Here is a 16877-nt window from a genome sequence, read left to right on the forward strand (position 1 = left end):
AAATAGTTCATGCAGTAGCCCTTGGACCAGTCCGGGCCGGGCCAGATGTGAAAAATGTGCTCTATACCGCAGCTGGGGAGAATGGTCCTACCTGGAGCCTCTGGCAGAAAGCTCCAGGGGAGACTCGAGGTCGACCCCTTGGCTTTTGGAGTCGGGGATATAAAGGATCCGAGGCCAGCTATACTCCCACTGAAAAAGAGATACTGGCAGCCTATGAAGGGGTTCGAGCTGCCTCAGAAGTGATCGGAACTGAAGCGCAGCTCCTCCTGGCACCCCGGTTGCCTGTGCTGGGCTGGATGTTCAAAGGCAGGGTCTCCTCTACACATCATGCAACTGATGCTACATGGAGTAAGTGGGCCGCACTAATTACACAACGAGCTCGAACACGAAATCCCAGTTGTCCAGGAATTCTAGAAGTCATCATGGACTGGCCAGAGGGCAAAGATTTTGGGATGTCACCAGGAGAGGAGGTGACGCGTGCTGAAGAGGCCCCACCATATAATGAACTGTCAGAGAGTGAAAAGCAATATGCCTTGTTTACTGATGGGTCCTGCCGTATTGTGGGAAAGCATCGGAGATGGAAGGCAGCTGTGTGGAGTCCCCTGCGACAAGTTGCAGAAACTGCTGAGGGAGAGGGTGAATCGAGTCAGTTTGCAGAGGTGAAAGCCATCCAGCTGGCCTTGGACATTGCTGAACGAGAAAAATGGCCAGTGCTTTATCTCTACACTGACTCATGGATGGTGGCAAACGCCCTGTGGGGGTGGTTGCAGCAATGGAAGCAGAACAACTGGCAACGCAGAAGTAAACCCATCTGGGCTGCTGCATTGTGGCAAGATATCGCTGCTCGGGTGCAGAACCTGGTGGTGAAAGTACGCCACGTAGATGCTCATGTACCCAAGAGTCGGGCCACTGAGGAACACCAGAACAACCAGCAAGTGGATAAAGCTGCTAAGATTAAAGTGGCTCAAATGGACTTGGATTGGCAACATAAGGGTGAATTATTTTTAGCCCGGTGGGCCCATGACACCTCAGGCCATCAAGGCAGAGATGCAACATATAGATGGGCTCGTGATCGAGGGGTGGACTTAACGATGGACACTATTGCCCAGGTTATTCACGAATGTGAAACATGTGCTGCAATTAAGCAAGCCAAGCGGTTAAAGCCTCTCTGGTATGGAGGACGATGGCTGAAGTACAAGTATGGGGAGGCCTGGCAGATTGACTATATCACACTCCCACCAACCCGTCAAGGCAAGCGCTATGTGCTTACCATGGTGGAAGCAACCACCGGCTGGCTGGAAACATACGCTGTGTCCCACGCCACTGCCCGGAACACTATCCTGGGCCTTGAGAAGCAAGTCTTGTGGCGACACGGCATCCCAGAGAGAATTGAGTCAGACAATGGGACTCATTTCCAGAACAACCTCATAGACACTTGGGCCAAAGAGCATGGCATGGAGTGGGTATATCACATCCCCTACCATGCACCAGCCTCTGGGAAAATCGAACGGTACAATGGGCTGTTAAAAACTACACTGAGAGCAATGGGTGGTGGGACTTTCAAACACTGGGATACACATTTACCAAAAGCTACCTGGTTGGTCAACACTAGGTGATCTGCCAACAGGGCTGGCCCAGCCCAGTCAGAACTTTTACGTACTGTAGAGGGGGATAAAGTTCCTGTGGTGCACATAAAGAATTTGTTGGGGAAGACAGTCTGGGTTATTCCTGCTTCAGGTAAAGGCAAACCCACTCATGGGGTTGCTTTTGCTCAGGGACCTGGATATACTTGGTGGGTAATGCGGGAAGATGGGGAAGTCCGATGTGTACCTCAAGGGGATTTGATTTTGGGGGAAAACAGCCAATGAACTCAATTGTACGCTGTTGCCTGCTCTATAACACTTTTATAGCCCACCAGCTAGATATCTTCAGGTTGCCAGCAATTGACCCTGACTTCCCTCTGATCATCACCTCAACAAAGAATGAATTTTGAGGAAACCAGACAAGCTCAGCAGTGACCAGACGAGTTTGGCGGTATCATAAGCAGGCAGCAACCCAACACTACGTACCGTCCCTCCTGCCCTGAAAGACTATTACAAGAGATGGAGCCTGACATCATGGACTGGATGAGTTCAGCAATTTTACAGGGATTGGTCCATGGACTAGGGAATGATATCTTTCTCTGTGTGTGGGTGTGGGTGTATATATATGTGTATATATGGGACAGGGGTGATGGTGTGCTGAGAGATGTGGGATCTGAGCATGACGTGAATGGTATGGAATAAGGGGTGGATACTGTCCTGGGTTCAGCTATAGCAGTCATTTTTCTCCTTCTTAGTAGCTGGTGCAGTGCTGTGTTTTTTAACTTTCAGCCTGGGAACAACGCTGATAACACCGATGTTTTTAGTTGTTGCTAAGTAATGTTTATTCCGACCAAGGACTTTCTCAGTCTCATGCTTTGCCAGGGAGGAGGGGAAGCCGGGAGGAAGCAGAGACAGGACACCTGACCCAAACTAGCCAAAGGGGTATTCCATACCACAGCACGTCATGCCCAGTATATAAACCAGGGGGAGTTACCCGGAAGGCCCAGATCACTGCTCGGGTCGGGCTGGATATCGGTCGGCGGGTGGTGAGCAATTGTATCCTCTCCCCTTGTTATTTCACTAATCGTTACTATCATTGGTGGTAGCAGTAGTGGTTTTGTATTATACCTTAGTTGCGGGACTGCTCTTATCTCAACCCGTGGGAGTTACATTCTTCCCATTCTCCTCCCCATCCCTCCGGGAGTGGGGGGAGGAAGAAGGCAGGGGGAGTGAGCGAGCGGCTGTGTGGTTCTGAGTTACCGGCTGGGCTCAAACCACGTCAAATTGATTTAATAAAAGTACTTTAATTCCTCAAAAATACACATTTTGGATGCTTTTTTAAAAAATTTGTATTTACTTAAAAAAAAGAAGTCTTATTCTCAAACACAGTACTATATTAAACAGCTGGTTAAAGAGGATTGCAGATGTACAGCCTTATCCTGCTTGGCTTATACACAGAACAGCTTTGGGTCATAATAAAATGTATTCATAAGTAAGATCCATTTAAATGAATCCTAAAAATCTATCTGAAGAATGCAATAATACTCTAGTAAACTACAGAATGTCTCAGTTGTATCTATTTCTCTTCTTTTTATAACAATGTTTAAAAAGGTTCCTTATATACTTAAAGACTTGCTTGAATATTATGTTCCTTGCTTCTTTTAAAAAAGGAAATAGCTTTTTTCATGCAGATAAACTAATAAAGAATTCACTTTTGCTATATAACTAAAGATTTTTATCTAGCGTTTCATTTCTTAAAAAAAAAAAAAAAAAAAAATCTACCTCTCCAGGCTTCCTTGGCAGTGCCTTTTCCTACAACTTCATTCTGAAATTTCCATCTATCATCTTCTCTTTCTGTGACAGACACTTCTTTTGAGCTTTCAGCTGTTACTTTCTCTATTTCAAAGTGTCTGGTAGGGCAGCAACTGTTTATTCCTGATGTTTCTCTTTGATGTACCATTTGCTTGTATACTCAGTACTTCTCAGGTGGCAAAATCTGCCTTCATGTTTTAAGCTTTGATTTAATCAAAAAACCTAGAATATCATTGACCTTGAATGCAGGGAGGGACTGTTGCTGTGTAAACTGAAATACAAAAGCAAAACTAAATGTAAATCTGATTCAGTAAAGAGAGGAGACAGAAAAGACTCCTGATTATGAGAGTCTTCCATTTTTTCTCCCATTGTTCATAATTTTGGGTAAATTGTTTTGTTTGTGGGTTTTGGTTTATTTTTAGGTTTTGTTTTGGTTTGTTTCCTTTTTTTAATATATGCATAAAAAGTGGTTGCCTGCAATAAGAACTGAAAGCTTCATCACTAATGTTCATGCTTAAGTTTCTAAAAGAAGGGTGTGACTTCTCTAGACTGTCAGTGTTTAATGATAAAATGGTCCCCAGAAAAGAGTGTTCAGTGTTACTCTAGAGCTAGAACAGATAACAATGATCTTCTCGGTTGATATAATTTAGAGTTGCTGAAACTTTCATATACGCTGCATTTCAGTGAAAACTTATGTATGGGTTTACATGGCAAGGTTGTGGTAATCAGGGTGGCTTCTGTGAGAAACACCTGGAGCAGCCCCCATGAAAACAGAGCATGTTCCAGCCGAATCCAAGAGGGACCCACTGCTGGCTAAGGCTGAGCCCATCAGTGACATCGGTAGTGCCTCTGGAATAATTTATTTGAGAAAGAGTAAAAGCTGCTGTACAACAGCAGCTGGCAGAGACGAGTAAGAATCTGTTAAAGAACCAGCCTTGCAGACACCAAGGTTGGAGAAGGAGGGGAAGAAGGTACTCCAGGCAGCAGGGAGAAGATTGTGGTGAAACACTTTGTCCTCCAGCAGCCCATGGAGGACAATGGTGGAGCAGATATTCACCTGCAGTCCATGGGAAGGACTCACACTGGGAAGCTCGCAAAGAACTGCATCCCAAGGGAAGGACCCTACAATGGAGCACAAGAAGAGTTTGAGGAAGAAGGAGCAGCAGACAGAAAGCACTGAACAGACCACAGCCTCCATTATCTATTCCCCTGTGCCTTTCAGGGGAAGAGGTAAAAGAGAATGAAGCTGAGCGTAGGAAGAAGAGAAGGGTAAGGGAAAGGTGGTTATAGTTTCTTTCTTTTTATATATATGTATTTATTATATATGTATAATATAAATATGTATATTACTGCTCTGATTAGTTGGCAATAAATTCAATTATTTTGCCCCAGCTGAGTCTCTTCTGCATGTAAGAATAATTGGTAAGTGTTCTTCCAGTCTTTATCTCAAGTCACAAGCTTTTAATTGTATTTTTCCCCTCCTGTCCTATTGAGGAAGGGGAGTGATAAAGCAGCTTGGTGGACATATGGTGGTCAGCCGAGGTCAGCCTACCAGACCTTAATATTTATTAGAGTCTTTTTCAGTAGGCATATATATCCCTTCTGATGTGATCTTAAAGTTGAGGAGTGCACTCATATGCTCTCTTGAGTCCTTCAATAATTAACAATTCTATCATTAAAAAGTCATAATCAGTTAGCCTGCATTTTTTATAAAATCAAATTGAAGTAAGAGGAAGCTGCATGTGTAAGTGTCCCCCTTCCCACAAACGAAGCTGAAATTAAGATTATCAACAAAATCTAATAAAATTATGAAAAAAACCCGTGGACACTGTGCAGATTTCAGGTGGGGAATTTTCACTGAGATGACCTTTTAAGAAGAGCTGATCAGAGGAAAAGGCTTCCCCAAAGTACTATGGCCATCTTATGTCAAAATATTTGTAAGCATGCCAACAACAGAAAACAAAAAGTCTTTGATAGCTTATGTTTTAAACAAACTGGGAAACAGATGGACATATGTCCTGAAATTTGGCTGAAATAGATAAATTTGGGTTTCTAGACAGAAGCAAGCTCTTGCAAAAGCTGACGTGCTCAGAAATGGAACAGAGCCTCCAACATGCAGAGAAGTCTGCATATTACCTGGTTGATACACAGAATTCCACAAGAACTTGAAAGAAGAGGTGAAGAAGACTCAGAGCAGCCCCACTAATCTGTGACCTTCTTCCCTTCCACTGAACATCTGTGAAGCAGCCAGGCTTCTGTGCACAGCCGTGGCGAAGAACCGAATTAAATATTAACCAGCTTTTTTTTTTTTTAAAAATGGTATTATCTGTCACCTCTGTAGTGAAAATTTAATATTAATAGCGTAACTGTAACCCAAATAAGCATCTTACAATGCAAAGAGACTTCAGTCTTCCATAAACCCTGAGCATAGATATATAGATAATCCTCTGGGAGACGGGTGAGCTGTCAAGAAGAGTTCTGTCTTCTGGACAGAGCTGGCTTTCAAATAGCATGTTGAACCACGGTAGTGAGGGGGACAATTTCCTGATAGGGCTGAGTTTGTGCAGAAGTCATCAAAAGGATGTTGCTATTGCAGCTCTAGGGGCAGTAACCCAGGGTAGTCTTCTCCTTGCTCCAGCCCCAAAACATGACTGCATCACTCTCCTAGAGACACATACCACAAGAGGTAGTTTCTCAAAAGGAGGTAGCAAAAATACTAGTAACTCAAAGAGCTTTGGGCAACCTCAGTTTACATTTTGTGATAAAGCTCTAGGATCCACCTTTTTCTTTTCATTTTGAGGACTTAATTTAAATTACTCTCTCTACATTTCGTCTGTTACGTATTAGAAAGACCATGAGCAATAAATCACCTAAATGATTTATTGAAAGAGGAGGGAAAGGGGGCAAGGGCAGAATGATGAGATATGAACTGCTTCCTTTAGGTCTTGCCTGAATTACTAAACGTGCTTTAAGATTCAGGAGCTGGAAGGCAAATCATAGAATCATAGAATCATAGAATAGTAAGGGTCTGAAAGGACGTCAAGATCATCTAGTTCCAACAGCCCTGCCATGGGCAGGGACATCTTGCACTAAACCATGTGGTCCAAGGTTCTGTACAACCTGGCCTTTAACACCGCCAGGGATGGAGCATCCACAACCTCCCTGGGCAACCCACTCCAGTGCTTCACCACCCTTCACCACTGTAAAGAACTTCTTCCTCATATCTAATCTAAACTTCCCCTGTTTAAGTTTGAAGCCATTACCCCTTGTCCTACCACTACAGTCCCTAAGGAAGAGTCCCTCCCCAGCATCCTTATAGACCCCTTCAGATACTGGAAGGCTGCTATGAGGTCTCCACACAGCCTTCTCTTCTCCAGGCTGAACAGCCCTAACTCTCTCAGCCTGTCTTCATACGGGAGGTGCTCCAGCCCCCTTATCATCCTCGTGGCCCTCCTCTGGACTCGCTCCAACAGCTCCATGTCCTTTTTATGTTGAGGACACCAGAACTGTATGCAGTACTCCAAGTGAGGTCTCACAAGAGCAGAGTAGAGGGGCAGGATCACCTCCTTTGACCTGCTGGTCACTCTTCTTTTGATGCAGCCCAGGATACGGTTGGCTTTCTGGGCTGCGAGCGCACACTGCTGGCTCATGTTAAGCTTCTCATCAACCAACACCCCCCAAGTCCTTCTCTGCAGGGCTGCTCTGAATCTCTTCTCTGCCCAGCCGGTAGCAGTGCCTGGTATTGCCCCGACCCAGGTGTAGGACCTTACACTTGGCTTGGTTAAATTTCATAAGGTTGGCATCGGCCCACCTCGCAAGCGTGTCAAGGTCCCTCTGGATGACATCCCTTCCCTCCAGCATATCAGCCAAACCACACAGCTTGGTGTCATCGGCAAACTTGCTGAGGGCGCCCTCAATCCCACTGTCCATGTCGCCGACAAAGATGTTGAACAGGACCGGTCCCAACACTGATCCCTGAGGGACACCACTCGTTGCAGGTTTCCAACTGGACATCGAGCCGTTTACCACAACTCCAAATCCAGATACATTGTACCACACTAAGAACTCAAGATCAGTTACCTAAAGGTATGTCCTTATGGGCATACTTCATGAATGTCATCTTTCTAGTATGATGAAAATGGACTTGAGTTGTTAAAAGTCACTTCCACATTCTTATTTGGCTGTCTTGCTGAAACGTAAGATAGATCCTGTTCTCAACAGTCACTTGCTGAGAAGTGGTGAAGATAGAAAAAAGTTAGCTTTTGACAAGTGCATTTACAAGCAATCTGCATCTCTTGCAGTAGAATGCTGCCCTTAACATCAAAATCTACTTATTAATTGATTTCTATGCACTTGTCAAGACACTTAGGCAAGACTCCTCTTGACAGACAGGATTAAATGTGTTTACCAAAGACAGGACAAAACGTCACAAAATAAAACCTAATTGCAAGGTTTCTTTGTGTTGTTACTGCATCATCGAAGAGATCTGTCACTGATGAACTGGCAGGACTTCAGAATTTTTATCATATGGGGAATGTTTGGTTTTTTTTTTGGTAGAGATGTATCAGTTTATTCGGGATCTGGCTCTTGGCTACAGCTCTGGTGACTTAGATAAGAGAATCTGCTGAGCATTCTGCCTGCTTTGACATAACTCTGTTATAAAGGCAGGCACAGACTGATGACTGGTGCTGACAAATTAAGGGGAAAATTGGATGCTGGCACCTGAGAGGTGTGAGCTGGGAGGGCAGTTATGTGACCACAGAAGAGTTGTTTTTCCAACACGTCTCACAGCAAAGTGTCAGAACTTTGTGATTGACTAGTGGGACGTAACAAAACTCTGTTCTCAGTGATCGCCAGGGTAAGATTTATTCCCTGTACTGCTGTTATGCTTATGCTACACATAAGTTTCTTTCCTATGCTGCTCAAAACCCTAATTTATCTCTTAATGGTAAGGGAAAAACATACTGTACATGTATAAACTTAATTGGTGAGATCTGAACACTGTGTGTGTGACAGTTTAAAACAGAAGATATGCACAAGACACTAATTTCCCTGAAAGCGAGGAACAAGATTCTTAACTGCCATTTATCATTTTTTCCCTTTTGCTTATTTTCCTGAACATTTTCTATTTAGTTTGAAAACACGGCCACCTGCGTGCTGGCTGATCCATCTTTTCTGACAATTTACTAGTTACGGCAGTGTCTAACTTTATGGAACTTTTCATGTATGCAGATCTGTTGTATTGTGAAGAATTTACACTCCTAATTTGAATACAGAATACAGCATTAGCAATAAATCGAGCCTGAGCAACATAGGAAAAAAAGTAAAAATGAAGCAATGAGTTCAGAACTTGCAATAATAGCAACTGAGAATTATTAAAGTTGTAGAAAATGTCAATGACAAGGGGGTTGGTGTTTGGTCCTTCAAAATTGTAATTTCTTATGAACCTGCATACATCAAAAACCCAAAGAGTGAAGGAACTGAATAACGAAATTAAATAGGTAAGTTAGTTTGGCAGCACACTGTATTTAGTATGACACACATGCGGTTGAAAGACTTAGAAGCTTGTTGCCACAAAACCTATGTATTCTCAACGAGTTTCCTTGCAATGAAAAATTTTGGAGAATTTGTGTGCAACTTTTAAAAATATATTACATTATTGAGCAAATGGCAATTAAAGAGCTGTTACATGGTTCATTATTTGACTTTGCAGTCTGGCTCCCCAAAACCTGGAGCACAGCACATCCTCCCAGTCACAGCTACCAAACAACAGAACAGATCTTCACTTCTGACATGAGCACTCCTGACATGAGAAAGGGGAAAATGAACTGCAACTAAATACCCTTTGGGGCTGCCATTAAGTTGGTTCATGTCCACTTCATAATCCACAACAACCACTTTTACTGAGTGTACCTTTCTTGATGATATTTTATCTGTGATAATGCTTAAGAATGAAAAATTTAATCTCTGTCCCAACATCTCTTTGAGCAGCTGGCTTCTAAGCTTGATGCAGGCTGATATTAAATGAATATTTAGGACTGTGTCTGAAGAAGTCTGTTGCATTTTTTTGTTTTGTGGGAATTGTGTTCCCATTCTATTTTTACATTTCTTCTTACATCTTTGCTATGGAAGCTGACAAAGAAATTACTTCTCCCTCAGTAACACTGCTCTGCATTGTATTGGAACCACCAACACTCACCAAAAATGTACTTTTAATTTTTGAAACCTTAGACTGATTCTTCCTGAAGTATCCAAACAATTAAATTTTATTGTCACTCTCTTAGCATTTTTAGTTCAGTTAAACTAATAATTTTCCTTTTCCTCCTCCTGTGTGCATGCATTTCTACTCTGCAAAATGCATTTGAAATGGCTTGCATGAGACCCCACTATCTTCACAGACTATCTGCACAGTCTTTGCACTTAGATACTGACAATAAGATTTATTTCTGTGCCTCTTTGCTTACTAAAGAGGTCTGTTCTATGCAGTCATAGTATTCTGAAAAAATATGATAAGAATATTTGCTTTTGAATGCCTTAGCAGTCATTGTTTCACAACCCTTTCAGAAATCTGTTGCTAAACCTTTGCAGGATGAAAGCAGTACTGTGGATGTGGGTATTCTGCGCATGTCTTCATACTTGGTATATTGTAAAAAAAAAGAGTGGAGAACGAGCCATCGGTGCAGAAGGCATATTCATTGAACTTATATTTCAACTTTGCTCACTTTTCATTTAAGAGTATAAATCAAAGTACACATATGTTAGCCTGTTTTTTAATTAGAGAAATACCTGTGCAAGATACAAAGTGGTACAATACAGTTTAGAGAATAGTGATTCAGAAAGCAATTTCATATGGAATAAAATAGTGGTAACCTCATAAAGATCAATTAGCAGAATCTTAGCAGAGGCATTGCTCCATTTTATTAAAACAAACAAACAAACAAACAAAAAAACCCAAAACTCCCTAATATTCCAGAGCAAATCTGCTTTTTTCTTATGCTTCTGTACCTCGGGGCAACCTTACTGGAGAGTGCTCTGTTTATAACCCAGGCTGCATTTATTCCTGAACAGGTGGATGGCAGAACTAAATACTTGTGAATGAAAACTCAGCAGTGTCTCTGTCCAGTATATCCTTCTGGTGGCTTTTATTGCCATATCAGGTCTATGGTTTTCCTCCATAATCTGCAAAATACATGAATTCCCAGAACTCTGTTTACACATGCAAATAAAATGTTTGTTTATTTCTTTAAAAAGACAAAACAGAAATCAATTAGTATAAAAATGTGCAAAAATTGTTGCTACTTCAACAGGATCTACGAATTGATATGCAATAAGAATTGTTTGGGTTTTATATTTAAGCAAATAATGTGCTACTTACTGTCCTTTTTGTCATTCACTCACCTACAGCATTAACTCAGCATATCAGCTTGCAGTTTGCCTCCATTTATTTTTTTATTCTTTACAGTTTTCTCTGCCTAACCCCCAAAAATAAATGTCATTATGCACGTTATTTGCAAAATTCAGTATTTATTCACATTACCAGAATAATGCTTAAGTACTGAAAGAAAAGAAAAAAGAAAAAAAGACTGTCCTATAAGCTCGGATACTTTTAGCCAAAGGTGATTCTTCTCAAGCAATTTTCAGTATCTTGTATGGGGCTACATCTCTAATAAAAATATTATTTTCCAGCCTAAAAAAAAAGAAAAAGCAGATATGTTCTCCAAATCTCCTCTTGACTGGTGTTTGTTTCAGTGTAGAAGACATCTAAGTAAACATGCACGGATGCTTGCAGTTAACAAATCAATATAGGTATTTAATGCACAGTAATGGAAGGAAATTACACTAATTCAAAGTGTTTAAACTGTTATTGCATTCTTACTGAGGGCAGAGAGTCCTGTCACAGTACATCTAGCTAAGCACTTGCTGCAGATATGTTGATTTCATTTCAAAACAAGAGAGTATTTAAAGACACTGGAGAAAGAGCAGAAATTGAACCATTTGTGGAGCATAGGTCTTCTGAGTCCTGGTCAAATGCCTCATTTCTTCAGCCACACAAAGCTGTGGCTTCCACACTTGTCAACAATAATTGTACAGATAAAAGTACGAAGGCAACAAAAAGTTAGCTTTAGACTTGTAATATAGCCTATCATGATTCTGGAAAGCATTTGTCTTTGATTTACATAGCCTTTTCCAGACAAATTCTATGTTTAGCATCCTGAAGCTTAATAAAGATCACATAAGTGGTAAATATATGAGCAAAACTCAAAAAAAAAAAAAAAATTAAAAAAAAAAAAAAATCTAGCTCACCTTTCAAGGTCCTTCCATAGGTTTTATAACAAATTACAAAGGAGATGAAGTCAGACAACTGTTGTAATAGATAGGAAATTCACAAATATTCCCAGCCTTTTTTAAACTCATTTTAACCATGAGCTACATGATTTATTTCAGAGTAACAGGATTAGTGAATATCTTTTGTTTGACAGATGCAAAGAAACCCTCCGTAAACCCATTTGTCACTCCTAGGTGGCAACTGTAAAATTATCTGCAATAGGAAAACAGCCTATGGAGTAATGGATGAATATGATACAGAAATATATTTAGCCAAGTATTATATCTGCATCAGTGCTCTTCTGACAAAATGAACACTGAACATAGAGCGTTTAAGCTTAGATCAGGTTAAACACTTGGTCTGTGATTTCTATAGCGTATGATTCAGTATGGCTGATCCTCTGATACAGATCCACTATAGGATTCTTTTAAATGAACACAGTTCAAGACAAACCACCAAGAGAAAAGCCTACTTTTGTTAACATTTTAATTTTCATCCTGCGTAATGCTTTACTACCTGCAGTGAAGCATAGAGATACCTTGCAAGCTGCATATGAAACTAACTCAGGTTCTGGAAACAGCCAAGTTAAAGCAGTGTTGTCCTCCAGAGTTATCTCTGCCCTGTGTTAGCTGAATTTCTCCTAAGCCTTTGACAAGTAGTAAATATACCCAGCTGAAACATTTCTAACTCACTAGTCAACTCAAACATATTCAAATGTAAGAGCAGAGGATGCTAAACTACACTAGGTCCTCCTTCACAGCCTCTTTGACTGTGCCAGTGTCTGCAAGAGGAGACAGCAACGTGTAGCTGCATTGCAGTCAGAAAGGACCCATCAAATCTCTCCATACTGTTTGCAGTTCCACCTCCATACCTGAAGAGAGAAAAAGCTCTGCAGCCTCCGGCATAACACAGTGGCACACGCAGGAAACAGCCATGTTACCAGGTTTTAAAGCTAACAGTAATGTAAGCAGTCATGCAAGGAAGGAAATAAATGTAGCCACTTAACATCTGAGCAACTTGTCTTTTTGAAATTGAAAGTGTTCCCATCTTTAAAATTGCATGTCTACAAAACCTATTTTAAAAAAATTGAAAAATTACATGGAATTCATTTTTCCTAGGAATGGTTAGTATAGTCTTTGGTTGCATCTCTGTGTAACCTTTCCTGTCTAGCTTTCTGTAAGGAAGGGACCTTTTTCTGAGAAAGCTGTGCTTAAAATTACTTTAGCTGCAAAAGCAGGCACAAATCTTTCCAACTTTACCATCTGTCATTTCAGAGAAAAGACTCTTTCCCACTCCCTCAGACTATCCTTGATGAAACGCATTATAGGAGGTTAGCAAACCATTGAAGAGGATGTGACTTCTCTATGGCCTATTGACAGCAAGAAAAGTTTGCTATTGAATTGGCTTTCTGGTGAGAAATTGATAATTTTAATCTTAAAATTCTCAATTTTAATATCATATAATGCAAAAAAAAGTAATTAAAAGAATGTTGCATTTTCCAAAGGTTTTTGCTGTATTATAAATAGAGATATTCAAATATACTTGCATATGCTACAATATTCAGTTCAAGTTTTAAGTGCTGTGATAATCTAGTCTGATCTTTTTTCTAGGACTGTTGATATTAAAACATATTTCTGTCAAGTGTGTAAATTAAAAAAATCAAACTGAATATATCTTTATTTAAAAACATAACCAAAATATATTAACATGTACGTTTTTATACTTTAAGAACTTTTCACAAAAAAATAAACTAAAAATTTGGTGAGGATATACTACACATAGTGATTTAACTAAAAGGTCCTAAAAGGTTTCACTTTGGTTTATTTAAATGAATAGTTTAATTATCTTAAATGTATTTGCTGGTATTTCCATGTCCGTATATCTTTGATTTCCAAATCCACATGAACAACTTTATTTGTAAACGTATTTTAAAATAACGGGCATTTTTAAGAGCCGTTTTCTGAAAATGTTATTAACTAAAAAAAAACAAGTGAAGAAGTTCATAGCCAGAACCTTTATATTCAATTTTATAGATAATGGGAAGTAATGTTTTAAATGGCAAGAGAGAAAGAAGTGTAATCTTTCAGAATTCATGCCTAACATTTTTTTGATTGAAATAGCAGATCTAGATTTTAGAACTTCTGGTTATAACAGGACAATACTGGACACTGTTTGTTCTTCCCTGACAAATAGCGAGACCACATTTTTATATTGCATAGGCCATGATGTAACTTTAAAGATACATAATATTCTTCATTATCAAACAGTCACGAAGAGACTTTTTCCATCACAGTATGGCATCGCGTTTTTCTGTTGTTGAAGAACATAGTTATATTATTCCGTGTTCACGTCATTACAAGGCGGCAGGGAAATGTTCGTTTTGGCAGTTAAGAATTACTGTTTTCCCCTACTACTTCCCCATCTTCTCTCTTTTTCAATAAGAGAGAATTGCAAGTGATCACACACATTATATTTGACCAGGTGGATAATACACTACGAAATTTCTGGGAAAACTCACGCATTTGTTGCAGAAGAAGTCTCTTTCCATGCTAATACTTGGCCAAATACACTAAATTTTTATTCTGTTCCTTGCATATACCTGCTGGCTCCTGAAAAGTAGACCCTGCCTTGTGTTATTTGATGTTTTGTATGTAATCTTACCACCCCTAGGCATTACTAAAACTATGATTCATAAGATGCTATGTTAAGAGCCAAACTGAAAATACATTTATTAAGCAGTCTCAATTCCATGTGGAAATAGAAGACCACACTCTTGTTTGCTGTACAACACAATAAATTCATTTGTTTAATAGGAAAGAAAATGCCATGCAACCTTACCCTCTTTGATGAAGGATTCAAAGGCTAATACTTCATTATTCATAACATTTAGTTCCATGGTTAATACCTGATATTTAAGGAAAAAGTGAATTAATGAAGATAAAGAAACAAATGCAATGAATGTAGAATGCAAAGAGTTAAACTAACTCTTTAGAAATAAAAGTAAGTTATAATAATGCTAGGGTGTGCACTGTGGTGGAAGTTTTATAAAACACTAGAATGGGGCACTGGTTAGACTGAAGGGCTGAGTAACTCAACATCTTTCTCTCTAATGATGTTCAAAAGCAGATGCCTACAGCAAGTAGCAAGAAGAGAGCAAGCACTATAACAACTTTCTCTCAATCTGTCTCCCAACATCTGACAATGTGTGGCAGGGAGTTCCTGGGTCTGGGGTGGCTTCCATGTGCTCCACTATTCTCAGTGGGTTCTTTCTGATGCACAAAAATTGGTAGTATTTTAATGATTAACAGCAGAGCTTATCAAAACACAGAATTAATCTTCCATGCCAAAATCTGTTCTTGTTTTAAAATATTTTGCTTGAATCAGAAGAGAAGAGTGGAAGGGGTAAGTTCTTTGATACTAATAAACAAAATTATAATGATTGTTAAATTTTAATAATCATCATACAAAACCATAATGTTTTATCACAGTATTTTCAGTGTACTCATCTGAAACAGAATTATTGAAATACTTAATTCAAGGTATAACTACAACACTTGGATAACAATTAGGATAATAGGACTCCTGGGGATGGGGGTTAATTATTACTATTACTATTATTATTTTGTGAGAAACAAGTCTGTTGCCATAGAAGATTTGATTTGGAAAATTTGGCAATTTCCAGTAAAAGAAATGTAACATAAATTTCCAGACTCTGAAGCGAAAAGCTTTTCTCCCTGATAGCACTCTGGATTCCCTTAAAACTGCTTTACTTTTCCTTATTAAGAAAACCTTTTTTTTGTTTTTTAAACATGTTAATATACCACAGGCAAATGGAAATCTTTTCCTTCTCAGTGCCACAGTGTATTGCCTCAGCTTCAAAGAATTAGGATGTTCTTGTACCCATTGATTCTGCCTTTAAGCAAGCAGTATTTCAAACTTGAGTATAATTTAGTCAAAGTCTGAATGAGGGCTAGAGATCTCAAAGGTGATTCCTTTTCACTTAGTGACTGAAAAATGAAAAGGGAAACAACTTATTGCCCAGTGAAGAAAAGTGACAAATGAGCTCAGTCATATTATTAGGAAACAGAGACTCTTCCTGAGGAAGAAGGAAAAATAAACCGAGACTTACACTTGCCAATAACAGGACAAGACCCTGTTCTGTTCCAACTGAAATTAAACAGTCTGTCTTCCTTTTCTTGTTGGGGTGGCTGGCATTTTATGCTTCAGCAGTACCTAGCTAAACTATGTTTTTTTCTCTACCAAGGGTAAATCAAATACCCGTGCATTTCACAATTCTGTTAATTCTTTCATAAGTTTGAGGTAACAATGAAAAATGTTTTCCTTTCCTGTGCTGCTATTTTAAATATATCTTCTTGATTGTTAGGACATAAACTTTCTGATCAATCACTGTCAAGTATGATATTTTTTCTCCAGATTAGGAAACATATGTCTGCTACCCAAAATCTATATAGCTCAGATTTTATTTTTTATGCAAATAAATTTACTCTTTGTTCTTGATTTTAAGCCTTTCCTCTTCTAGAGTGATAATATCATCAGTTTGAATACTACTACTACTACTACTGCTGCTACTGCTACTACTACTAAAGTTATTACTAATATAGTGGTGAAAGTATGGTTCTCTCAGGACAGATTAAAATTTCAAACAGAAAGGCAGTCATATAGAAAAATTAACAGTGCGATTAATAAGCAGAACAAACTATTAGAAGAGATATTGGGTTTCAGTTCAAATTTGGGCACTTTTTTTTAAACTTAAAGAGGTTTTTATCTGCATAACTAATCAAAGGCTTAATGTTTCATGACATAAAAGGTCATTAGGAAGACCTGTATTAAGAAGGAATGATGAGGAAAAAAATCTTCACTGTGAAGGTCGTGAGGCACTGGCACAGGTTGCCCAGAGAAGCTGTGGCTTCCCCATTCCTGGAAGCGTTCAAGGTTGGACAGGGCTTTGAGCAACCTGGTCTAGTGGAAGGTGTCCCTGTCCATGGCAGGGGGTTTAGAACCAAATGAGCTTTAAGGTCCCTTCCAACACAAACCATTTTGTGATTCTACGATTATGAGGTTTTTAAAATATAAACTAACTTGTGGTGTCATAATTATATGCAGATGAAATAAGATGAGCAAAATCATATTCCCGA

This window comes from Strigops habroptila, chromosome Z, assembly GCF_004027225.2.
Source record: "Strigops habroptila isolate Jane chromosome Z, bStrHab1.2.pri, whole genome shotgun sequence".
Classification (NCBI taxonomy): domain Eukaryota; kingdom Metazoa; phylum Chordata; class Aves; order Psittaciformes; family Psittacidae; genus Strigops; species Strigops habroptila.